This window comes from Tachypleus tridentatus, chromosome 6 (assembly GCF_004210375.1).
Source record: "Tachypleus tridentatus isolate NWPU-2018 chromosome 6, ASM421037v1, whole genome shotgun sequence".
Classification (NCBI taxonomy): domain Eukaryota; kingdom Metazoa; phylum Arthropoda; class Merostomata; order Xiphosura; family Limulidae; genus Tachypleus; species Tachypleus tridentatus.
The window spans coordinates 89,359,349-89,387,094 of record NC_134830.1 but is presented as its reverse complement, the minus strand read 5'-3'; the positions used below and the strand labels follow the sequence as shown (position 1 = coordinate 89,387,094).

The window sequence follows — 27,746 nt, the reverse complement described above, 5'->3', positions numbered from 1 at the left end:
TTAAGATCAGTATTTGACTAAGTAAACTCAGACATATCATTTAATATATTTTGGAGAAACAGGACACAACTAGAAGATAAGATTACAAGTACACCAGAAACCCTCTTCTCAAGAACATTAGGGTATGAGTAAGAACAAATATAATTTTTCTAAACAGAAAGTCATGGTACTAAAACATGAGCCTGACACTAAATATGAGAAGCTTTATTAATAAAATCAAACAATCCTACAATTAACAAATACCCAGGGTCATCTCTGTATATCTTGGATTACTAATTCCCCTAAGCTTATGCAAATATTTTGCATAAAACATTTCAGTTGTTTTTTTAAATTTCTCTTTGTATTGTTTTTTTGTGTAGTGATACATAAATAATTTGTGAAATTAATCCAAATTGATATTTACAAAACTAAGTAGCTACAAACAATTCTAGAATTAAATTACCTTACAGGATTTTGAATCTTGATTTAAATACTAAATTGTTCTCTATTGTAAAAATTAGTGTACTTGACGATAACACCAGAGATCGATACATCATACCTCTTCTAAAAAAAACTAATTTTACTTACTGTAAAATCTGTAAATTGTTTTATATTTCAAGTAATTTTTCAAGAATCTCTACATACCTTCAAAAGCAAGTGCTGTATGTGTTATAGCTTGGTAACCTTCATTCTTCACCCATCCACATGTATTGATGATAACACCACTAACACTTGCTGTAATGAAATCAACAAATTGTTAGATATCCTGTTATAATAATTCATCACTTTAAAAATATTAAACTAAAACTTATTTTACAATAATAAACACACTTATGCAAACAAAGGTAAGTGTACATACTGAATAGTTAATTTGATGACTTTCCTTGTAATGAAAAACATTTCTACATTCTGAACACATTTATTTCTTCAATTAAAAAAAGAAGGGTCTGAAAGAATAAAAAAGAGAAAGAAACCTTTTTTTATTACTCTGCTGTAGACTGATAACTTCAGCTATTCTGGAAACTAACATATTGTATAGCGTAATGTTGTTCCCTGGACTTTTATGACCATAATGATAAACCAAAGGAGCTTGTTGAGAGAATCCTTCCTCAACATCTGCTGGTCTTTCTACTAAAAGAGCTCCTAGATAGCAACAGCAAAAAAGAAAAAAAAAGACAAAGATTAATCAAAACTCTCTAGCCTTCATCACACACATTTAATTATTTAATATTACTGATTATACAGCACTTATCTTCAATACCTACCTAGGAGTATTCAAGAGTTAGATTTGAAGTAATTTATTAGGCTGCACATTGCAATCCACACAAAAAAAAGACACATATCCAAATAAAAAAATAATCCTGTTCATCACCATATACAATGTTAACACCTCTAACAAAAGTATCCCTATGGCTCTTTCTTTCACACTAAAATATTTTAAGTCCTTAACAATCAATGGGCTGGCTAAATGATTTATCTGAGGAAAATTAGAATTCTTGGAAATATATATTTAAACTATATTATTAATGATGTGTATGCAACAAAGTGACAAAGACATAGTAACATCATTCTTCATTTATACCTCATAGAAAATAAAATTGAATAACATTCTATTAATTCTATTTATTGATGCTAATTTTTGGTTTAATTGACAAATACGAATTAAAAAAACCAAAACAAAATGAAATATATTTTGTTCAATAAACATTGAAAATAATTATATAGTTTGCATTAACATCTCTACTTTTCCAATGCACTATGCTCATGAGATTTAACACTTTCCATATGGATGCATGCATAACTAATATTATTTTTCATTATCTAAACTAATCTAACATAATATTTTTATAATTTAGTTACTTTTACAATAACAGGTAAAAAAATATATTTTAAAAACAATTTTTTGTTTTTTGTTGCTGATTAAATGTAAATCTATCTTTTTTTGTACAGTGATACCAGAACAGTAAATAATTTATTTAGATATATCTACTATGAACAGATTAATCAAATATGTAAGCAAATAATATCTTTATGTATCGTAATTGAACTGTAGTTACTTTTATAACTACACTGCCTTGGAATATTAATGTGCAAAAAAAAGAATACATTTTATCAATCAGTGGTTTGTTTTTATAATTTCAATACAAAATGTTGGCTGCTCTAACAAAGCTTTGTCATAAATAGAACCATTTCTTCTACCTATTATTAATTCCATCAGAGAAATTGAAAGGGTAGAGAATATACAGTATATGCATCACTGTATTAAAAGAGAAAACTAAAAAAAAAAAAATCAGTGTTAAATTATCAACATAATAGTAAAATGAAATCCCCAAAGATACCTAAAAATAGTATAAAGTAGTTTAAAACAAACACTGATTTAAAAAATAATACACACAAAATAGTAGAAGCACAAATTACATTATTTCATTAAAACAATAAGCAAAACTGAATCATATTTTTGAACTAGAAGTGTTCTTTTCACCTGACTCTAAAATCAAACATGATCACTACTCTCAATTCTTTGCAGTTCCAAAGAGACTATTTAGTAAATATACAAAATACACTATATTCTAATCACAAGCTTCTAAAAAATGATTTAGAGCATCAACCAACTACTAAAAGTTTACAGATTTAATAGAACTGAACAATTAGTTAAATTTGATAATGAACTAATTCTCAGGCTCATTTATTAATTAGATTCAACTAACTAATTATTCTCATATAAGATTTAGTTAACTAGAATAATAAAAAATAGTAATAATTGGAAACACTAATTTTGATTAAGTTGAACAAACTGTAGTAAGGAAAACAATGGTAAAACATAATGATGGTAATATACTCTTCAAAAAAAGAAATGCAAAAGACAAAATATGAGACAAATTGTTAACAAGTTTATTCCGGGTAGTTCTGTATGACATGTGTGAAACTTTGCACACTCACTGCTAAACATCCAAAATCTGCAAAGGTGAAGTCCATGCTCACTAGGTGACATTTAACGTCACTCAACGTCAATAACGAGTATGCCCCCCATGAGCATGAATAACTGCTTGGCATCTCCTGCCCATGGAAGCGATGAGATGACAAATCACATCCTGTGGAATGGCTGTCCACTCAGCCTGCAAAGCTGCTGCAAGCTGAGGTAGAGTCTGCGGTTGAGGTTGTCGCCGTCGCAGACGTCGGTCCAACTCGTCCCAAAGATGTTCTATGGGGTTTAAGTCTGGTGATCTGGAGGGCCAGGGAAGAACCTTGATGTTGTGGTGTCTCAAGAAGACAGTGGTGAGTCGGGTTGTGTGAGGACGGGCATTGTCATGTTGAAAAACGTTGTTGGCGTTCACCATGATGGGTTGCACATGGGGCCTAAGAATCTCATCGATGTATCGTTGAGCCGTAAGATTCCCTCGAATCTGCAAAAAGTCTGTTCTGACATTGTAGGCGATGGCAGCCCACATCATGATGCTGCCACCACCAAATCTGTCAACATCCTGCACACAGTTTGCTGCAAAACGTTCACCTCGGCAACGGTAAACACGGGTCCTTCCATCCTGCCTACGAAGCATAAAACGTGATTCATCGCTGAACCAAACATGCCTCCATCATCGATGAGGCCATTCCTGATGTGCCCGAGTCCACTGCAGCCATGCTTGACGATGTTGCTGGGTGAGGGGTGACGCCTCTGACTGGACGTCAAGGTCGGATTCTTGCATCTCATAGACGGTTGCGTACGGTCTGATCGGAAATCCTACGCAGCCCTGGTATGGTTGAGGCAGTAGACGTTGCAATGGTGGTCCTATCCCAAAGGTGACGTAACCGGATGTTGCGATCTTGTGCGGGCGTGGTCACACGAGGTCTGCCAGATCGTGGATGGTTACGATTCCATAGCCTTGTGATGGTGCTTGGGTGTACATTCACAGCTCTGGCAACATCTGATCAAGATTCGCCTGCTTCCAAGCAACCAATGGCGTTGTTGCGTTGTGCTTCAGTCAATCTTGGCGTAACTGTATTGTGTGTCGGTGGCTTAACACTGAGCTATGAAAACCGAGAACCCATCACTTTTATCGGGATTTTGCACGTTTCACTTGCAGATCTCTCAAACAAATTTATTGGACATGCATGCGTTTTGGCGAAAAATTCGATGTTTTCCTCCGTTTTTAAAGTACACAACTTTTATTGTCATTTTGGTCTGACAATCAGTGCCTTAACACGTGTAACATCACATACTCTGAGCTTGTAACGTTATTACATATATTTCTCTTTAAAATAACAAAAAATATCCCTTTTGCGTTTCTTGTTTTGAAGAGTATATTTTACTCAGTTTGACTGTTGGAATCAGCTAATTCAGTAATAATCAGAAATACTGATTTTGATTAGTTGAGTTAACTGCTAAGTTCTAAGTTCTTTTCTGTGAAATTTAAAGTAAGTTTTACTAATTTTAAAGAGCTTTAAAACAAAAAGTTACAAAAAAATATTAACTTAATGTGTAAGTAATATAAAAGCTTCTATTACATACATTTAAAGACATTTGCAGCTATAAACAGTACATAACAATATTGTAAAATATCTATCACTGGGTCAATTCTTTTGGATTATTCAATAACTAATAATGCAAAGCTCAATCCACTTTACCAAAAGGATAGGATTTTATTTCCTCTACAATAAGTTCTCGAGGTTCAATAAGAAAAAGGCCTTGCTTCCCAAATAATGCTTGTCACTTAGTTGTTAATTTCTTCTATGTCTTTAGTACTTCTTTAAAACACAAACCCAAAATTTACAAAACAGGATTAACTATCCATGAACAAACAAACACACTTGCTTATTCAATAATTAGTCCCACAATCTTATTTACCAAGTGTTTCATAAACTATCATGAAAATTCCAGATGCTGCAGCGAATTATATCACAACAAACTTTCTCCAGAAAATAATGAAAATGTATAAGTGAAAACACAGCCTATAACACTGGCCCTATCCTGAATTTATGAAGTCTCTCGAACAATCTTAATTGTCATTTGTTTGTGTTCAAGCACAAAGCTGCACAATGGGATATCTGTGCTCTGTCTACCATGGGTATCAAAAGTTGGTTTGTAGGGTTACAAGTCTACACACATACTGCTCTGCCACTGGAAGGCAACAATCTTCCAGTTGAGAAAACAAAGGTACATTAAACTTGAACTTCAATAATTAACAATAAACTCTTGATAATTAACAACAATAATATAGAATTACAATCATTATATTATAAATTCAATGTGTGAAACAAATTAGAATTGAATGTTTGATTAACAAAACATTTTTTCTTTCTTTACTCATTATATGTTCTCAGTTCTTTTACTCCTTAAGCTTTCACACCTATAATTTCTTTAAATGCCTCAACCTGTTTCTGTTGCCTGGCTAACTGATGTATTGGTGCTGCAACTTTGTATCAACCATGTAAGATGCGAGTCTGACCAAGTCATGAGGTTCACTTGAGAAGGTATCTTGATATTCTATGAACAAATCTAGATATATTTTAATAATCCAGAGCCTTTCTCTTTTTGGTTTAGTTTTTCATTTGATATACTTCCCAATATACTGGGTACTTGTGAACACTGGAGAAAAAATGGCTGGCTGATTATATGGGGCATTTTGCACGTGCTATTTCATTCTTAAATGCAAAGAAGTCATGCAATTTATGAGACAAATCAATGGTAAGACCTCCACAGCTTTATTTTCTGTAAATGAGTAGTAATACCAAACTTCCTACATATTTTTTTTTCTAAAGTGATTACTTCTAATATTTAACAATCTGCAAATACTATTTATTTAGCTTTATTCTTCCTATGTTCCATCCAAAATTTACTATAATTTCATGGTTTGTTGTATTCATTGCCCTAATCACTACATCATTATTCTTACATCTACAGGAGTTCTTCCGAACCAATAATCCCTGAAGAAACACTGGTGTGTTCGATTCTACTATGTCTCACTAACTAGATCCACAGTTACTTTTCACAAGTTCTGATATAAGTATTGCACTTTTACACAATATAATAAATGCTCTCTCTATTGTCACTGAATTTTAACTACTTGTTTGTAAGTGTGGTGTAGAGAGATTTCCTGGTCATAGAATATAAAACTATTTGAAGAAGCAAGTTTGACCTAGTATTAATATTTCTGACTAAAGTCCATAATTACATAACCTTCCTTGGTAGCAATTACCCAAACATCATGTTGTGTAAAAATAAAACAAATTCCAGCCCATTTAATGGAAAGCAATTTATTTCTTCTACCATAATTCACCAAGTGATAAGCCCAACTCGACAAATAATGCTACTCATTTACTTGCTGACTTTTACCACATCTTTAGTTCTTTACTGAAATATAAACACAAAATAAGAAAAATAACTGGATAAACTATATGCATGATGGTATATCATATGAAATATTCTTACCCACAGTTCCTGGTATAGAAGTCTGCCCCTAAAAGAGAAATGGACACAAATCTGATGTACCATATCTCAAAATAACTTAATAAATTAATTTTGAAAAAGTTAAACAAAAACTAGTTCAGACAGGTCATAAGTTTGACATATCAAAAAAAAAGGGGTTCCAAATATGAAAACAATTATGCAAACCTTCTATTCATTTAATGTAGTGTAAAACTAACAATGTGGTCAGATATGTGAAAAAATAATCATATTTTATCAGGCCTACTAACAGTCTGAAATTCAATTGTGATTTGGAGTATGCAACTTGTTCCCCAGAATTTTACCTAAGCCAAAAACCATTGTGGTAATTTCATATGTAAAAGTGATTTACTGATCACAATACTTGATTCTGATGTACTATGGCAAAATATAAGAAACTACCAACTTGAAGCCAGACAAACCAAGGTACTGTTTCAACAAGTTGCATGTCCTTTTTAAATCTTTGTAAATTTACCCCTCTCCTAAAAAAAAAAGATTAAATATATTAGTATTTTGATTTCACCCAGTTTCAATTTGACTTTCAGGTATCTGGACATCCCAATAATTTCCTGATTTTTCTTCTCCATACTCAGTTTGTTAATGTATTGTAAAAAATATCTTTTTTGAATGAGAAATGAAATGGGTGTGATCAAATATGCCACCTCATAATGAAAGAAGGAGAGTGGTTGTAGGAGGCTTACTGAGACAGAGCCAAATGAGAAAAGAAACATCCAAAATTTCCACCTTTGACATCCCATGACCTTGGACAAAAGACCACCATAGAGTATGAAATTCCCCATGGGAATGAAAATGAGGAAGAGAAACCAACTGAGACATGAAAAAAGTAAGACTTAACACTTATTTACAATTCTCTGGGAACCACAAAAAGATGAGAAGAAAAATCTGAAAAAGGATGAGAAATCCATCCAATATTAAGGATGAACAATGCCAAGGTTGGCAAGCAACAAAATCCCTTGGAGGATGTAAAGTAATGAGAACACATGAGATACTGGAGGAGAAGAGAAAAATTGAAAGTTAGGGTTCTCTGATAAAATTCCTAATACTTGACAATGGGCCTCAAAACAGAAAGCAAAGCTCCATAAACAAAGAGAAACAGGCCCTACTGAACATGAGCCTATGGGATAATCACTGCCAAGACTGTCAGCACTGAAGTCTATGAGCAGTGGAACCCCAATGTATGAGACCAGAGATACAAATATACCAATAAACCATAAAGACAGATGAAAAAGAGTCATAAAGCATATGAGATATGAGGAAGGCTAAAACAATTAAGTACCAACAGCATCATACCCCAACCTACTCTAGCAAAAGATTAACCAAATAAGAAATGTAAACACTGAGAATAATAAACATGCCACTGAAGAAAAAAAAAAAGAGAAAGAACATCTGTTGAAATCCCCACACAGGAATGGTGGATTATCATGGAGAGAAGGGTAAAGAAGGAAAATAACAGAAAAGAGTAGTGTGTGAAAGAATAAGGTAGAAAATCCTGAGGAAGAAAAACAGAAAAAAGAGAATTTGACTCCTAAAGTCTGAAGGAAAGACTCCAGAGTTTAGGAACAAAGAAAACCCAATACAGCACAAAGTCATGCCTAGTCTTAAGAAGTAATTCAGGAAGGAGAACAAGGCAGGTGTACTCAAACTAGTGGTAAGAATAATAGAAAATACATACCTGAGAAACAATATAGTCACAAAATCATAAAGAAAAAGGGACAGAGTCAAGACATGGGTCTAAGATGAGGTAAGTGCCAGTGGGAGAAAAAAGCAAAATCTTTTCCATTACAAATGAGAAACATAGGTGGAGATATATCAGAGACAAAAGAAAGCTTAGGCCATATGAAAGACTCCACTGCCACCATAACATAGACATGACCTTTCCTGAAAGACAAACACAAATCAATCCCAATATATTTGGTACATTAGCATGAACAAAGTTCTTTCATACTAAAGTGGAAATTACTCACACTTATGAAAAAATATCCTTGTAGATATTCCTCCATTGAAAAATGTTTCTGTCATGAGTGAAAAACTGTCATTACATGAGTGTCAAATCAAGAAGTTGGAGCACAGAAAATAGTTTTACTCAATGAAAACATCTAAAATTTATTTATAATGTTTCAGAGATTATAAAATTAAAATTTGATACTTTTGAGACAAATGAAAGTATTTTTTAATTTTAACATGAAAACTACTTAGCATCAAGACTAGTATTAGTTATATAACAATATATAGAAATACTATTTGTATCAATGGACAAATATTTAATAAAATACTTCATTAAAAAAATCTGATTTCTTGTATACAAAAGATGTAATTTTTACTAAAGTCAATCAAATTCTGTAATGATTCATCAAGTGTATTAAAAGTTATAGCATGGAAACTATAACAAGTACAAGCATGGTTATAAAATCATTCAATATGACCAAATTTGTGTGAAAAAAAAGATTGAAAAAAATAGCAAATTGAAATATTGGCCATAGGAAATATGCCAGATAGAATATCAGTACTAACACAATAGTTCTGGACATTGCACATGTTCAGCCACTTATTGTCAGGATTGAATAAAGACATGCTGTGATATGTATTTCTGAAATATGAAATAGAAGTAAAAATGTATCAATGCTACACAGTCAACAAACAAAAAACAAAAAACAAAAGATTCAGTATATAAAGAAGTGTTTTAAAGTTTTCAAAAGAGTAGTAAGAGTATATAAGGGACAATTTTCAAAAATGAAAAGAGGTGCATGAATCCACTGCACTTGATTTAGAGCATATGCCATATCTCAGTGAAATTAAAAGATATGAGGTTCTTATGTTATATTCTAGTATGTTCATACTGGTAATTTGAGTTCTAACTTGTACAAAAATATAAACTTACCATTTTAACATCACAAACATCTGATTTTGAACAGTGCTGCATTCAACACACCACGTGACTTACTAAATTCTATACTTAGGTATGTTCTTTTTAATATTTACCTTTAAATTAAGAAATTAACTCCTATACAATATTAAAGTTTGAATTATAATCTACAGTTTGATTCCAAACTTATTAACATAAATTCATAAAATAGTAGTTCGATAAAATTTTAAATGCAAGTCAACAAATGAGATGACATGGTTTTTGACTCCTGACCTGTAGCAAAAGGGTTAATGTTACAAGTAATGTACCTCAGAGCTCAGTCTTAGAATCATTGCTCTTTTTGATTTACATCACTGACATAGATGAATGAATTATCAATAAATTACTTAAATTTGCTGATAATATCAAGGTCTTGTGTGTTGCTAGTTGTGAAGAGAATGCTGCTGTTTTGCAAAAGGATTTAGACCATTTAGTGAATTGGGCAAATAAATAAAAGATGAGTTATATTTATAATAAATGCAGGTTATTGCATGTAGGTTACCATAATTTTTATTATAAGTATAATTTGGATGAGAATAACCTTAAAAGTGTCATGAAAGAAAAGGACCCTGGTGTAATGGTTGATCAGTCTCTTAAGCCATCCATGCAGTGCTCAGTTGTTAGTGGTAGGGTAAATAGGATTTTAGGTCGTATCTACAGAAATACTGAATACAATACTAAAGCAGTTATAATTTCATTGTATAGATCACTAGTTAAACCACGTTTGGAGTATTGTGTTCAGTCTTGGGCTCCTTACCATAAGAAAGACATTGCATTGTTTGAAAAGGTTCAGAGGAGTGTTGCTAAAATGGTACCTAGGATGAAGTGGTTGTCATATGAGGAGTAATTAAGATCCTTAAAATTGCTTTCTCTTGAAAAAGTAGAGTTAGTGTGGATCTGACTGAAAGGTTGAAGACTGTAAAAGGAATTGATAATGATCATGCATCAACATTTTTGATACTTAACAATGAGAATTATGGAACTAGGAGACACAAATATAAATTTAGGCAAGGTAGAAGCTGTCTTCAGCTAAATCAATTTTATTTTTCAAATAGGATGTTTGGCTTATGGAATGGGATGCCTTTAGATGTTGTGGAGACAGTCAATTTGAGTGAGTTTAAAAACTTGATGTGTATATATACATACACACACACACATACACAAATGATAAGAGCTGGATTTTTTCTTATGTTAGAGAACTGGACAGCTGAGATGGACCAATAGGTCCCTTGTTGTTCCTAAACATTATGTTATCATGGTACAAAAAAAAATTCCTCCCTCTGCAAGCTGAGTTGGTGGACAAAAGGAATTTAACCAAAGCCTATGATACTATTTGAGCAACTATTTGCAGCAAACTGCCAGACTGGACAACCAATCTGAAGTGATGGAAAGGGAAAGGAAACTTGCATTTTCTATTGGGTAAAAGTGAATAATGTTCAGTCTATTCTGTTCTTATTTCTTTATTCAGATTATTGAAGTGCAATAGGAGTTTAGTGTAATTTTTTAAAAGTTAGATGAAATGGTACATGAATTATATGCATCCCTAAATTATTTTTGAGGGAATGAATTATAATTATTGAAGTATCTTACTTATTCAGTGTTGTATGTAAACATGCAATTTTTATGTATTATTTTGTTTAATACAATGCACAGATGCTTCACTGACAAGGTTTATCACATAATTTTTATTTTGTATTTAGATTATTTAATGTTTCCTAAGAATTCTTTGTATATATTCTTGTAAAATGTGTAAAGAGTTTATTTTGATATATGCTATTTCTCCTTCTTTTTGTGTGTTCATTCTTTATTTAAGCATTATTTTTGTACAATGGTTTATTAACCTGCCAAAGGTTTATTTTCTGCTATTACTGTAGTTTCAATTACATACTGGACAATTTGCAGAAAGAACGTTTGTTTTTAATTTTATTTAGTAAAGTTGAAAATTCAATTTTATCTTACTTTGTACAATATATTTTATTGTATTTTGAATTATTAAAGAATTCTCTTTACTTTCATATTATTCACCAACACTGAAGTGACATAGCTTCTGCTACAATGTAAGGTTATTTTCCTATTTATTAAAGAGTTTAGTAGTATGCATTTTCTTCTTTGTAAAGACTTTTTTAAATCAAATATTTCTTTATACAAGGACATTTTACTTATTTAATTAGTTTTCTGAGATAAATGGTTTTATACATTTTATTCTTTGTGAAAGGGTAGTTTAATGGTAAATTTCTGATGACATAAATGGTTTTCTTTGAGTTGTGACATCTGTGTGGTATAAATATGTTTTCAGGGATGAGACAATAAAATATGTTGGTTTTAAAGTTGAAATTCATTGTTTGCTTGAGGAAAAGCCATATGTATGGAAGAAAAGAAACTGAGAAATATGAATATACTTGTATATCTATGTTCTTATAAGTTCATAACACTTATTTAGAATTTCATCTGTATAGTTACAAGTTTCATATAAAATATAGTTCTGAAAGCTAGCTGATTTTGTTCAAACTATCTTTGTTGTTTTCTAGCACATAATACCTTTCCTGCATGTGAGAGAGAGGAAACTGCTGCAATATTACATGTTGTAAAGAACATTGACAGTAAGAACATCTAGTAAAACTATGATTCTTCATTCCATAAAAGAAAGTGCACTGTATTTGTTTTGAAATTTGTTGTAAAGATTGTGCATTTTATTTTTCATTTTGTGTTCAGGCTTATTAATCTGCTCAACACCAAAATTAAGTTGATCAGAAGATTTAGCATTAGCTTGTAATTAGCATCTTGATCAAAACTCTTGTTATTAAACAGATCTATGCCACTGCTTGAAGGTTAAATCAGTTTCACTTGAATATAGCACAGTATTACCTGTAAAAAGAATATTCAACAAAACTGAAATGGATATGTAATATAACTGCTTACATACCTGTCCAACATCTAAATCTACAAAATGGGTCTCCTTCCTTGACGAACAGCATAATTCAGAAGAATCCTACATAAAGTACTCTTCCCTACATCTGTAGGTCCCACAATCAAGAGCTGTAAAAAAGTTCCAAATTTAGTGAAAAAAAAACAACAAAAGTAACAACAAATTTTCCATCAGTTATTTTACAAACTGAATTATTTGATAAAGTTATGAACTTACATGAACTTTGGAAAAGGAATAAGTCAGAAGATTCTTGTTACATAACACTATGTACTAAAATTTTTTACTTTTTCTTGTTACTGGGCAGAAAGTGTTATTTCCCAATTGCTTATGCCTTAAGTAAATGGAAAAGACCTATTTTTCTCTTTGAACTTTGCTTTTGTGACCTGGGAGCATATAATGAAAACATGATGAGAGACTGTATTTGGGGGGTGATGTGTGAAAGTGATTTACATTACAGTCGCAAATTTCGAAAAACTACTCAGTTTTAAACATTTTTGTGTAACTTTGGTATAAATACAAGTAAATCTTGATTCATATGTTGTTTTACTCAGACCTTAAGCAACTGAAAATATGCAAATTTGCCCCGTTTTTACATAGAAAATAGGTTAATTTCTAAATTTCATTATCCAGGTTACAAAAGCAAAGTTTGATGGGAATAATGGCCATTTTCTTTACTTTTACAACATAAGCAATTAAGAAATAACACACACTATTCAGGAAGAAAATTTGTGTTGCATAGTGTAATCAGCTGTGGAGCATTAGTGTATTATTAAGTATTTGACAAATCTGCTTTCAACAAAAGAATAACTTTTCTCATTAAGATCTATTAGTATCATTACAAAATTAAAATGGAAGCAAAAAGCTATAATAGTTTTTCAGCAAAATGTTTGCCTCAAACAAAACATAGTTTGTATTCTACACAATTTATTACTATGAACATCTTTAATTATCATTAATGAACTGAGTCATTTATAGATGTAACATCGTAGAAATATTCTTATAATGGGAGGTTTTTAAAAATTGTAGATAAGTATGTATTATCATTTACAAGTCAGCAACATAATAATATGGGGCATTTTACCTGGAATTACTTTGAAACTGCCATATACTCGATCATAAAATTCATAAAACTGTATCTAAGCATACAACATAGACAGTTAAATAGCATTTACAAAAGTTCACAAATACCAAGTTTTCTCTGTAAGACACAGCTACACAGTATATTTTGTCAACACTAACTTAGAAACAACACTTCTAGTGCATGTACTTTGTTAGATAATTTATGTAAATATACATAAAACAAGACCTGCTGGTCCTTCTAGGCCATCCCATCCACTAAATTATACTTTAGAATGAAAAAAAAGTACTCAAAGAGAACCATTATCATTTCAATTTGCATCTAGCCTTCCCCTAAATTCCCTTAGATTGACTGCATATGAAGGCAACTTATTCCAAAGGCCAACCATTCTGTTTGAAAAATAAAACTCTCTTAGTTGAAGATCATTCCTACTCTGCAAAAACTTGTATTTATGTCTCCTACTATTACCATTTTCACTATTACATATAACAAAAAGATGATTTATCAACATAATAAATTTTCTTAACAATCTTAAACACCTCAGTCAGATCATTTCTAACTCCTTTTTCATTTTTGAAGGAAAAACAATTTCAAAGATCTTAACCTGTTTTCACTGAACAGTCTTCCCATTTGAGGTATATTCCTAGCAGCCGCACTCTGAGTCCTTTCCAAAAGGTCATTGTTCTTCCTAATGTAATAAGTCGAAGACTGAATCCCATATTTCTAACATGGTTTAAGTAATCTTTACAAAGAAATTATAACCTCTTTAGCCTTGTAATGTATAGTCACAATTATTATATTCATAATTCAAATTAGGATATTCCATGTGCATAACCTTGCATTTATTACAATTAAAAGTGGCCTGGCACGGCCGAGCGCGTAAGGCGTGCGACTCGTAATCCGAGGGTCGCGGGTTCGCGCCCGCGTCGCGCTAAACATGCTCGCCCTCCCAGCTGTGGGGGTGTATAATGTGACGGTCAATCCCACTATTCGTTGGTAAAAGAGTAGCCCAAGAGTTGGCGGTGGGTGGTGATGACTAGCTGCCTTCCCTCTAGTCTTACACTGCTAAATTAGGGATGGCTAGCACAGATAGCCCTCGAGTAGCTTTGTGCGAAATTCCAAAAACAAACAAACAAACAAACATACAATTAAAAGCTATCTGCCATTAAATTAATAATCCAAATCTTTTTTGTAAAGCATCAACATTCCTCTCCAAGCCAACAACACCCAACAGTTTAAAATTATCAACAAGTTTAAATAAGTTATTGTCTATTCCTTCATCTATGTCATTAATGTAAACTAAAAACAGCAACGATCTTAACACTGAACAATGAGGTACCCACTGGTAATATTACGCCAGTTTGACTGAAATGAATTTATAACAACTCTTTGCTTTTTCTGTACACAAGTTTTATACTCAGTAAGTCAACCTATCCTCTACAGCCATAGAGATAACTTTCTTAAGCAGCTCTATGTGGCAGCTTGTCAAATTTTTCATAAGCAGAAAAAAAAATCAAAAGATTTGGAGAGCAAGATTTTCTTCTATTGAAACCATGCTATCCAAATAATAATAATAATAATAATTAATTGTGTTAAATGAGTTTGCAAAATATCTTTTATCACCTTTGTACATGTTTCTCACCACTGATGTAAGAAACATAGCTCTAAAATTGCTGGAACAATTTTTTATAATCTCCCATTAAAAAATGAATAACATTAACCAATTATTTGAAATCTGTCCATTATTCAAGGACAAAAAAATAACAGAATTTTGCTCACATATTTAATCCTTAACATCTTTGAAAACCATTGGAGAAATATTACCTGACCCAGGAGCTTTATCATTAATGTAATCATCTTATTCACTCTTACTTACATACCTGAAATTGTTCAGGTAAAGAATATTGCTTAAATCTTCATTATTAAAAGAAGAAAAAGTAGAATTTAATAACAGTCCAGCCATCTATAATATTAAATGCAAGCTTTCGTGTATCACCTCAAAGGCACAATTCCTGCCTAACATTTTTTCTTACAGTCTATCTAACAAAACTCTCTTTTATTAATTTTCAAACTTTTACCCAGTATAATTTTATACCTAGTGTCTTTAATTCCTTATTTTCCAATTCAACCACCTCATTGATCTTATATGATTCTTTAACTCTTCAACTGACCAGTCATATTAAATTCCTCAGATTTTTTATGCATTTCTTTAATTTTATCCTTTCTGAGCCAACCTATTACTTTACTTTAATGTTTTTCAAAATTTAATATATCCTATGCTGAAAATATATTTCTGAGCTTTTAGTTCAGTACTGCCCTCTATATTGATTTTTTTTTTCATTTACCACCAATCTTGTAACACCTATTCCATATTGCAACATAGCTCAACTGCAATGTAACATGCAAATAAGAATATAACAACTCTCCACCAACAGAAGTACATCACATATTCCTGTTGCTGTTGGCTTCTTATTTACTGTAGAACCCAGACTTAATTTCATGATTAGACAGAAAAGAAACATCACAAGTGGAGAGAAAAAGGAGGAAAAGATAAGCATTTATCAAAAATGTATTTCCAGTGTAAGAAAATATTAGCTTTGATACAGTATCTTACTTCCTCTCACATAAGGGATGAAATCCCACACTGACCTGGTGGAGGAATGGTGCAAAATTTACATAGTTTGGAAAGTGTCCAAAGAATGCCAAGTATACTCTTTATCCATTGAAAAAGTATGTGCATTAATTCAGGTGGAAAAAGGGGAGCACAACCATGATTGTAGTTACACTGGATGTAACCTATGATATAGAAGGGTTTGGGTGCATCGGACAGTAATTAATTTGGTCAACTCCAGTCCAAAACCAGATGGCATCTGGTGTTATTTGTCTTGTCTGTAATAGGACAAAAGTCTTTACCCTTTTAACATCAAGACAAGGAAATAGAAGGGAAAGGTGTTTGATTCTACCTTTCTAATCAGGACATATGAACAGATACACAATTAGCACCAGTGCTTTGGGAACTCAATATCCAAGTATCAGTTGGAAGGGTAAATGCCATGTGATAGTTCACTCAAATCCATAATCAAACAGTCCTTCTCTGGTGGGTGGTTATTCTCCTTTCCAAAATCAGCAATTCAGGGAACTTACTTCTAAGAGATGGTAGAATTGTGTTCCCCAGCTAACCAAAATATCTACTGACTGGACCAGCTCCTTTTCAAGACTAGGTATCCCAGGAACCAGCCTACAGAAGATAGTAGGATGAGGGTTACATCACTAAATAGCCTATCTAATCCTATTGCTCACAGTAGAAAGAGGGCTCCCTACCACTACTTGTGTGAGGGCTTATATTGGTTAATCCAGCTCTTTTCAAAAAACAGACTTTCTGAGAACAGTCCTTCTGAATATGAAGGATAGGGGATTCCCTGCAGGAGAGATAAAATGCATAGCCTTCATCAATTAGGAGAAAGACTTTCTGAAAGCAGAATACAACAAAGAAGGCAAAGAATCGATAATAAATGCAAAGAAAAAAAAAAGGAAAAACACCCTACGGTAACAGGAAAAGCAGAAAGTATTGAACTTGGTTGCCCAATATTAGACATTAGTAGCTATGGAAAAACAAATGTTGAGCAACCAGGTAATGAAATTGAATCAAGAAGGATATCTGGAAAGAAAAGAAGGTAATCAATGTGTGGAAACCAACTTCAAAAACACACCACTTTCTCTGATATACCATGAGGGAATAAGAATGTACAGGATGGGAAACGAAGAAAGCTACACAAGCAGATGGTCTGAAATGCTTCACAAGTCACTGGTCAAAATGCACATGTGAAGCCAGAGTGTGGAAAATTATTAAATGATACACTGGTATTGAGGTTTATGAAGGAGGATTGGGAAGAAAGTGGTAAATGAGGTGTTAAGTGAAGAAGGGTAAAAACTGCAAATTAAATTTGAGGTGGTCAGAAGGACACAACATGGAGTGGACTGAATAATGGATAAAGTACAGAATGGAAACAGACAGGAAGATAGGCAAACAGCTAGAGGTATGTCCAATTCAAACTGAAAGCATAAACTGCCAAAGCCAAAAGAGTGGAATTGACAATTAAAAGAAAATCAGACTACTCAGTGGGGAAGATCCTACCTATGTGAGATAAGTGATCCATAACAAGACTCAAAGAACCTTCATTATGACACACCAATAAATGTATACGATAATGATTATGCTCAGAACAGAAATTGTAATATTTAAAAACAATGCATATGTGAATGGAGCTACCTTGTTGATTAATGTAAGAGAAAACAATCAAACTGTAGGAATGGATCATGATCAACTTGTTTCATTCTAAGTACAGGAAATTATCCAAAGCCTAAGAGATGGCAAGAAGCTCTAAGATGTTAATGTGGATAGCAAAAAGCTCTAAGATGTTAATGTGGATGGCATCTCTGCTGAAAACTAATAACTCAAGATGTCACAGTAACCTGTACTTGCTCCCCCAACCTGAAATAGAAGCATCTGTAATAAAGTGCAACTCAGGCCATGGAGATGGAAAAGAAACACCTGCCATGGTGTTGCCTCTGATAAGCCACAATGTAAAATCAACCTCAAGCAATGGAAAGATATGGGTAATGGAATACTCTGGTTCATGAGCAATGTTCCATTGGACATGCAACTCTGACTTTAAGGTGTGCATGTGATCACAATTCAAAGATATAATGACATCCATGGAAGGATGGGCTTAAATGAAGAAGGAGTTCAAAAACACTCCAAGTAGATGAAGTACTGTGTAAGAATAAAGAAGGGCTTCTCTAAATTGATAAGCCATTCAACACAAGATGCTTCTCAAATGAGCTACCATGTGTGTTTGAAACCTGCTTGCTGGGACAGAGTTAATAACAACTGATCATCCAAGTAATAATTCAAGCACAAGCCTTTTGCATGAAATAATGGAGCATAGTCTTTGAATGCTCAAAAGAACCTGGAAGGAGTAGATGCCAGATTAAAATATAATGCAGATAATTGATAAATCATCCTTTATAGATAAAAAGAAAATACCATTTGGATAATGGGGAATATGGATGAGAAACTTTAGGGTTTAGAATTAATTGTATGTTGAATCCCAATTATAAAAACATGAAAGACTTGTTTATTACCAGTGTTAATATAACAGATTAAGAGTCACCTCAAATACTGCTTTATTTCTCTCCAACCAGATTTATTTTTATTATACATATAAAAAGGACTTAGAATTATTATCTAACAGCCAATTGAGGTAAAGTAAAAAAAAAATGTTAAGTTTGCTGAAGTAGTAATCCTTCTTTTATAAGCCCCCCCCGCCAGTACAGTGGTATGTCTCTGGATTTACAATGCTAAAATCAGGGGTTTGATTCCCCTCGGTGGGCTGAGCAGATAGCCCGATGTGGCTTTGCTATAAGAAAAACACACACACACACACACACACATTCTTTTATAAAAGTATGTGAATTGCTTTTGTTGTCTTAAAAGCTACAAAAACTTTAATTAACAAGGCTGTTCATAAACTAACATTACTTGGAAACCTGTGTTCCATCTCATGCCAACTCAATATTCTAGAATAGTTTGTTTGTTTTGAATTTTGCACAAAGCTACATGAGGGCTATCTGTGCTAGTCGTCCCTAATTTGGCAGAGCAAGACTAGAGAGAAGGCAGCTAGTCATCACCACCCACTGCCAACTCTTGGACTATTCTTTTCACCAACAAATAGTGGGATTTACTTTCACATTATAATGCTCCCAAGTCTGAAAGGGTGAGCATGTTTGGTGTGACAGGAATTTAAACCTGCAAACCTCAGATCATAAGTTGAGCACCCCGAACCACCCAGTCATGCCAGACCTTCTATATATACTTTATAAGAAAGTAGCCTCTCATCACAGATGTGATCTACTGTGTCACGTGTAGATTTCAGTTTAGTTCTCATTCAATAATACCTGTTGTTGCAAGGTCAAGATGATTATTGCTGCAATATAGCATGTTGTGAAAGGTTGTTGATGTGTAAAGAGCTTGCAGATTCACTTACATTGCATTAAGTATATCAAGCCACAAGTAGAGCTAACTTCTCTGTATAAATGCAAACTAAGAAAGATTGAATTTAGATAGCCTGGAACAGCATTTTGGAAAGAAACATATAAGAGAATCTATAAAAGGTGAGAGTCCTGTGTCAAAGCAAGTACATAAACTGTGTTTGCATTTACTGTTGCATTACAGACTTCATTTTACATTTCACTTTATGCAATATTATTATTCCTTTTGATATCATGACTCAGTAAGTTATTTAGCATTACTTCACCAATAATATCCTGACTGAATTCCAACTAAGTGGACCTATCTGACAGTTCAAAGATTAACTTTGTTTACATGGATATACAATAGATTAAATATGTAGAAGAAAATTCTGTTTCCAGTGCCACTGAATAACATTATTTTGGGGTTTGCTACATTTGATAAAGTGAGTTTTGCATATTGCTTGAACTCCTGTACATTATGTTTAAAATTTATCCTACACTAAAAAGAAATGCATTTTCCACAATTAAAATTGCCATCTTGATATAGCATCTGATGAGTTTAAAGCCAGATGAGACAATCTGTTTTGGACACTGAGAACAAGAACTCTATCCAAAAACACTCTAAAACTTCAGAGTGAGGCTAAAGTTGTCACTGATAAGATATCATCTCAAAAACAGATGAGAATGTAGGTACTTAATGGCAAACTGAGTGGATCAAGGGTTAATAGTGAGCCTAGCAAAGACAAGAAGTATATTGTTAAGACAGTCATGGACCACAAAAGGGCTAAAGGTCAAGCAAAACCAGAACATTACCTGTCCAGCATACCTTGTTGTTCTACCACCCAAGAGTACAGGCCTACTGATCACCAGATTGAAGAGGTCCCTGAGTGTCCCTTACACATTCTGCTCATGATATCAAGGGCATAACTGTTAGGTGACAGTGAGGAAGATAGGAAGGAATAATTCTGGCCATAATGACAGTTTCCTTTGATAATAGCTTTTTATATGACAATATAATTGTCACAGCAAGTATCCCTCAAAATTTGAATGACCTAAGCAAATGTAAATAATCTATTGGAAATTCCTTCATCTACATCTCTGATGCAAATCTAAAGACGCATAATAATAAACCCTGAGACATCCCATGACGATATTAATCCAGCTTGATTGAACTCCATTTATAAAAGCATCCAAAAGATTACACTTTTTTGTTTGAATAATTACTACATTTATTGCAAAGAAACATCAAATGGCTAAAATACTAAATAATTTATAATTCTATAATGCATATGTGTAAGAGAGCAGTTTTCTATTGCATTAGCTTAGAAACACAGTATCATGAAATGGCATTTTTAATATCAGTAATTTTCATTATCTTATGTATTCTGCCTACAGCTGACAATCAAATTTATAAATTTATTATAAATTTCGATAAGTCATAATACAAAATTTTCAACTTAATCTGTTCAACCCACATTGATAAGAATTTTTCACACCCTTGGTCTTGTAACAAGCATCTATAATTTCTGCAATATTACTATTAGACATACTTGCAACCAACAAAGAAAACAAGCAAACTCTACACTGCAAATATGAAATGACTGTCTATTTTCAGTACAAAAAAATTAATAATTCACTAACAAAGTGTGGTGTTTGGATTAAAGGAAACTTTAACCTCAATAATTTTTGAATGCCATAATCTTGTGCCTGATGTATTTCTTGTCCTCAAAAATGCAAGTTCGAAAGCTACCACGAATTATTTTAGGATAGCTAACATATGACACAAAATATAGGTTTATTAAACCTAAACCATGCACCTAAGTGCAAAAGGTATACAGCCTCAAGTAAATGCTGAATTCCCTGGTTTATGTATATTTTTTTATTTATTGTTGTGTATTATTTAACAAAAGTAACTAATTTAAATTTTTTAGTAAGTTGTTAGATTAGACGGAAAAAATGCAAACGAAAAGATCTTTTTATCGAGAATTGCATGCAATCTGTTTTATATGATGGCACTCAATACTTTGATAAGAGTTTGCACTAAAATCTTAACAGATGATATTATTACTCTGTTATACTCAATAGTCATGGTTAAAAAAAAGATGATGAATAAAATATTTATCCATTACTCCAGAAAACATGACTGGTTTTTCTTAAGCCAACATTTTGCCATTACAGCTTCATTAAAGCAAACAAGACACCCAGTAAGTGATTCAGATTTATATGAAAATTTCAAATTAGTTCTGGCTTGTGAAATAAGATGGGCTTTACATGAAAATGAACAAAGAATATTTTTCTAAAATCATATTGTTCTACATGCAGATAAAATTATACTATTTAAAGCACACCCATTATTATAATAATTAAATATGATCAGTAATAATTAAAAATACTATGATGACTTTTTTGTTTAACTAGGTCTTGTTCTATGAAAATAATAGAGCTTTTTTGCATTTTCTATTTAAAAATCAGTTATACTGTGTTTGTCAACAAAATATTCTATCACAGCACTAGCTTTGCTGTCTAATATGTGCAGAGTTTAAAGAACTTCAATAATTATATTCCTAATAGTGCTGCCTGTTTCATCAGTGAATGGAAAACCTTAATGTTTGCCTGTCAAACTATACACTAAATTCTTGTGATTACAATTCCCCCTCAAAAACCTGATTTACAAATTGCACATATGTCTGTATGTTTTAGGTTTAAAGGCTGACCTTACTTATTATTCACTGTTTTACCTGATTTCTCTGTAATTCTGATGTCAAGATCTGATTATCTGCACATCTGTTTAATACGACCTGAAATCATAAGACTAATTTATGGTCAGAGCCAGATTAAGTGTATAATGGACTCCAAACACAGCAACTGTTATGAGCCCTTTAATCATAAACCCAAAATTCAAGAAGAAACTAAAATAATTTAACATAAATATATCAGAACCATTTATTCCTTTTTAATAATGATTTTTGCTTTTTATAAAAACTTGCTGAAATCAAACTAAAATTTAATATTATTTAAAGAAACACGACCATAGTTCACTATGCATACAATGCACTTTTAGAATAACATTTTACATGTTGTGGCTACAGCAGATTCATCAATAAATTCTATTGCATCTAAAATGTTGAGCGTATGTGAATTGTGACATTTTTACTGACACTTGAAATATTGGTTATGATTGGCCATTTCCAATAAGTATCAGCAAATTGCCATAAAAATCTTGAACTTTTTTGTCACAACAAATATAATTAAGTAATGACTCCTTCAACTGTTAACAAAAAATGACAATCCAGTTTTAAATTACTGTAAAATACAGAATACTTTTCCTTACTACAAAAGCGTGCTTGATTTGTCTACACAACACAAATCATAATGTATTTATGAATAAAATATTTAGAAACCTCAATAAGAGATAATAATGAAAGCAACATCACACACTTAAAAAACTTGATTAGCTTAGCATGAAAAATGCTGTGCTATTTTTTAATTAAAAATGTATAATATTTCAATGTAAAATATTTAGTTATAGTTAACTTAAGAAAATTTTGACACCTTTCAAGAAACCTCAAATGTTAGCTCAATTCATTCAAAGAACCTCATTCATTATACTGCCATCATGAGCCACTTTCTGTTCTGAGCCCCACACGTATGTGTGGTGTCCTGGTTAATCTGGTTCTTGAGTATGATAAAATAAAATTTGCATATAAATTGCATGTGTTTTTTTCATGTGGTAAAACTTCTACCTTGTTAATACATACTCTACATACAGTTACAACAGAAAGTGTTCGTGCCCCTGAGTCATGAGTAGTTTTTCCCTCATAACTTAAAAAGTATCATGATTAGGATAATGAAAGTACAGTATAATATAAATATTGTAGTAACACACATCTACATAAATTTTTATGTAAATTGAATAACAAATAAACTGTTTATAAACAAATAACCAAACATTGGAGGGGCAGAAAGTGTTTTTGTGTCTACTTTAATGGTCAGTTATATAGCCTTTCAGGTGAATTACTTGGCACAATCTTTCCTCATAGCCTTCCATATTCGTTTGACAGTACTCAACTGGTATTTTCTTCCATTCTTCTTTACAGAAAGCCTCCAACTCTTGCAAATTTTTCAGATGACATTGATGAACCTTGGTCTTCAACTCATGCCAAATGTTTTCAATTGGGTTAAGATCGGGTGACTACGATGGCCACTCCAGAATGCTTATATGGTTACTCTGCAACCAAGATTGCACATATTTCGATGTGTGCTTAGGGTCATTGTTGTGCTGGAAGATCCAACGATGCCCAAGCTGCAAGTTCCGAGCATCAATCTTGATATAAGTGCCTAACATATCAACATACTCTTCTTTTGTCATGATTCCGTTGACATGGTGAAGGCTGCCTACACCAGAAGAGCTGAAGGAACCCCATAGCATGATCAAGCCACCTCCGTGTTTAACTGTAGGGATGGTGTTCTTTGGAAAATTTCATTCCCCCCTTCTTACAGAAAATATAGAGAACATCACAGTGGCCCGAAAAGCTCGATTTTAGTCTCGTCTGACCAAAGAATACTCTTCCAATAGGTAAAGGGTTTATCTACATGCTTTCTTGCATACCTCAATCGTGCTTCTAAATGAATAGGCTTTAAATATGGAGTTCTGTGAGGATGGCATGCTTTGAACCCAAAACTGTAGAGGTGCTTACTTCAACCTCAGTTTCCCTTACCAGTTTCACTATGCATTATGTGTTAAACGAGGGTTCCTACTAACTTCTCCGAGAACCTTCCTCTTGGTTCCCTCTGGAATTTTGATGAGGCATCCGGAACAAGGAAGGTTACCAGTTGATCATGTAAGTTTAAACTTGGCAATTATGCTTTGAACAGTAGATTTTTGCACATTAAGTTGTGTAGCAATACTGGAAAGAGACACACGAGACTTGTATTTTACAATAATTCGATTTTTTTAAACCACTGGACAGTTGTTTCCTGTTCGCCATGATGACCAAGCAGATAATGACGGAGATGGCGCTAAATTACTGGAAGTACATTTTTTGCTGGCTAAATTCCAATAATTATGAACCTAGTGTCTAGTTCTGGAATGGTATGATGTAGTTTATTCACCAAACTAAACAAAATTTTTATGGGAATATCAGTTTTTTCACACGTTCTGAAATGTACAAACAGTTTCTGTTCCTCCTATTTTTGGTTATTTGTTTATAAACAGTTTATTTGTCATTTAATTTACATAAAACTTTAATCAATGTAGATGTGTGTTAGTATAATATTTATAATATACTATACTTCTATTAGCCTACTCATGATACTTTTTAAGTTATGAGCAAAAAACAACCACTCAGAACGCAGGGGTATGAACACTTTTTATTGTAACTGTAGCTTCTTAAAGCCTCATAAATTTCCAATAAAAGTCATAATAACATGTAGAACAATTCTTATTTTTGTTGCAAGAAATGACTTGATTATGTTTCAATTTCTTTTTTATCTTAGACTTATTGCAATGGCAATCTAAATTTATATTTTTGTCATATTATTATCATCTTATTCCTCACTTAATACTATAAACTTTTCTTTTATTCTTCAAAAAAAAATAGAGAGCAAATAATTTCAAGTGGCTATGAAGGAGCAAATAAATATTAAACTTTCTCAACACAAAGTTGGAACAAAAAAATTTCATATCCAGACTACAAGACAATGAGATTGAATTCAAGGGGCTGTATAAGCTACTGAGGGATGTCAGTTTCTAGTATTCAAATTAAGCAAGAAAAATGTACTTTAATAAAGACCTTGATCTGTTAACCTTACAAAAAAACAATATACTGCCAAAGGAATAACAAAAAATGCATCCTTCAACAATATTCTACCACACAGAGGTAGAGATTAGAATTGGCTGCACTGTCTTTCTTTCTCTTCCACAAAATAATAGAAGTGTTCCTGCTCGGGCAGGTAACACATTTGTCCAACTAACAGCAGCAAGTAAATTTCAATGAACACTTTAAAGCTACTTTTACTAACATAACTTCTGAAAACTACATAGAAATGGCTTCATGGAGCTTAAAAACAAGATACTGTTGTTTGCAACATGTGTAGCCACTACAGTGTTTCATGTAGGTTATGGTATGAGTTTTACTCTCTCTTAGGCTGTAAACTGGTGAAAATTTAGCCATACCTGTGGGCAATCCAAATACTCCAAAAAGTTCACATCTTTATTCAGAATTTAAAAAAGAAACAACAAAAAGCATGAGTACCTTATTTAAGAATCAAACCAGCATACATGTCTTACTGATTTGCTGACTGGGTGTTAAAGAAAGAAAACGTGTAAACTTGAAAAGCACTTACTGTTGGTCCTTTGGTATCTTCTTCTTCAGCCTTTCTACGCTGTTGTTCCAATGCTGCATGAATATTAGCATAAAAAATCATTGGTGTTTCTTTTGCTACATAAGCTACTTCACACTTCCCTCTAAGGTGACAAAGTAAAGGACTGAAACAGATTTTAGCAGCAGAACAATACTAAAAGTCATAATTATATACACAGGTAAACTAAGAATGTTGATATGCAAAAACAGCTACTTTTATTATCATTATATCTTACAAAAAAGGCATGATTTTAGAACAGAATCTGGTTGTTAATTTAACTTGTCTCAGTAATTGCATGTAAGGTTTATGCTGCCATTCAAAGGTAAAAAGTTTATTTATATAATCAGATAATAGTTATAAAATTTAAATGTACAGCAATAAACTCTGTACTATATGCCAATGACTGTAAGAACATGGAATTGAATTACCAAGTATGAATACTCTTAATACTTTGTTTCCAATTAGTTCTGATATTAAAGAAAATCAACATATATTGGAAATAAAGTATTAATAAAAATAACTTGAACATTGTGTAGGTATTTTATATATTGGAAATATTTTTTTAATCTTAACTTTGTGCTGCATTGCCCGAGTGCTAAAAATCCTCATCAATATCATCATCTACAAGCACTGTCAAAATTCGAAGAAAAACAACATGAAATATTTGTTATCATTAAGAAATAACAGTTATATACAGATGTATTTTTAATTATGAAAAATTCAGCATAAACTACAACTGACCCAGCTATCTGATAAAAATTATTTATTCATTATAAAGTAAATCTCAATATACAGATCATCAAATATTAGTTCAATTTTATTTCAAGTATGTATATTAAAATATTCAAATGTTCCAAGAACTACAGTTGCAAATATTAACAGATGCATACTTTGTAGATTTTGTTTTCAAATACTTTTATTAAAAGCCTTGTACCTTAATACTAGAAGAAGAAAAAAATTTATACAACCAAATATTTTTTCTTTAATTGGATACATAATATTTTGCTTCACAAGTTCTCCAGAAAACATTCCACTAAAACACAAACTGTAACTGACAATACAAGCTTCAAATGGCTTCAATACATTCTAACTGAATTTACAGCATGCATTTCTAGTGTTTTTGACATATTTAGTAGTAAAGCTTATTGTTAAAAGAGTTGTATTGTTGAAATGTATTTCAAATAGATATTCACTTTCTCACACAGAAAGCTGTCTTCTCCATGTTACCTTAGAGATTTACATGCCACTAGCTTTTACTCAACTCCCACCAACTGCATAATAATGTCAAGAGGAGGGCAATACAAACTCCCTCTATGCTTTTGACCTCATGATATTCATTCCATGATAAGGTAAGATATACCAAGTTGTGCCAGAAGTGGAAAGAAAAGGTGAGAAGTGTGTGAAAATGTAAGTATTTATCAGAAATACATCTTCAGGTATAGAAAATGTTAACTTCTTAGACAATACACACCTCTTCACATGGAGAGCTAGAATGCCACACTAATGTGATGGAGGAGCCAGGGAGAAATTTACCTAGATGACCACCTTTTCTCTGTTCTATTGTTAATATGGATGGCTAGACTGGTTCAATATCAATTACCATGCATTACATTACCTTCACCCACACTGGGTCTATCTTTTCACCTTTGCTCCCTCGCCTTTGTAGGAAACATTGCTAGATGACATTCTAATATATACCATTAGATGGTAGTGGATTGCCCCTATAACTGATATGTAACCTCACCCTTTGGAAAACTACACAAGCTGAACAATTCTCCACTGGAAGAATAAAGGGGAACAAAATGTGATACAGAGTCTAGAGAAATACCAACATTGGAGATAGGGCAAAGAGTAACCACAAGAACCTTATTCTGAAAAGCAAACTGTCCCTGATTTATTCAATCTAAGGAATGGTAGGAATAGACAGCTACCCTTTTCTGCTTTACCCATATAACTTCATGGGTTAATACAGTCTGGAATGGACATGTTAATGAAACAAATA

The 27,746-nt window shown here is 32.5% G+C and overlaps 1 pseudogene across 1 annotated transcript in view; it reads right to left on the bottom strand.

Moving 5' to 3' along the window:
- LOC143251664 (polyribonucleotide 5'-hydroxyl-kinase Clp1-like) overlaps positions 1-27,746 on the bottom strand; it is an 83,015-nt pseudogene that overhangs the window by 714 nt on the left and 54,555 nt on the right. The window contains exons 5-9 of the transcript XR_013028638.1: positions 25,727-25,852; positions 12,268-12,380; positions 6,407-6,434; positions 967-1,122; positions 625-714 (exon numbers count right to left, since the gene is read on the bottom strand). The product of XR_013028638.1 is annotated as a polyribonucleotide 5'-hydroxyl-kinase Clp1-like (transcript). The remainder of the gene's footprint in view (positions 1-624; positions 715-966; positions 1,123-6,406; positions 6,435-12,267; positions 12,381-25,726; positions 25,853-27,746) is intronic.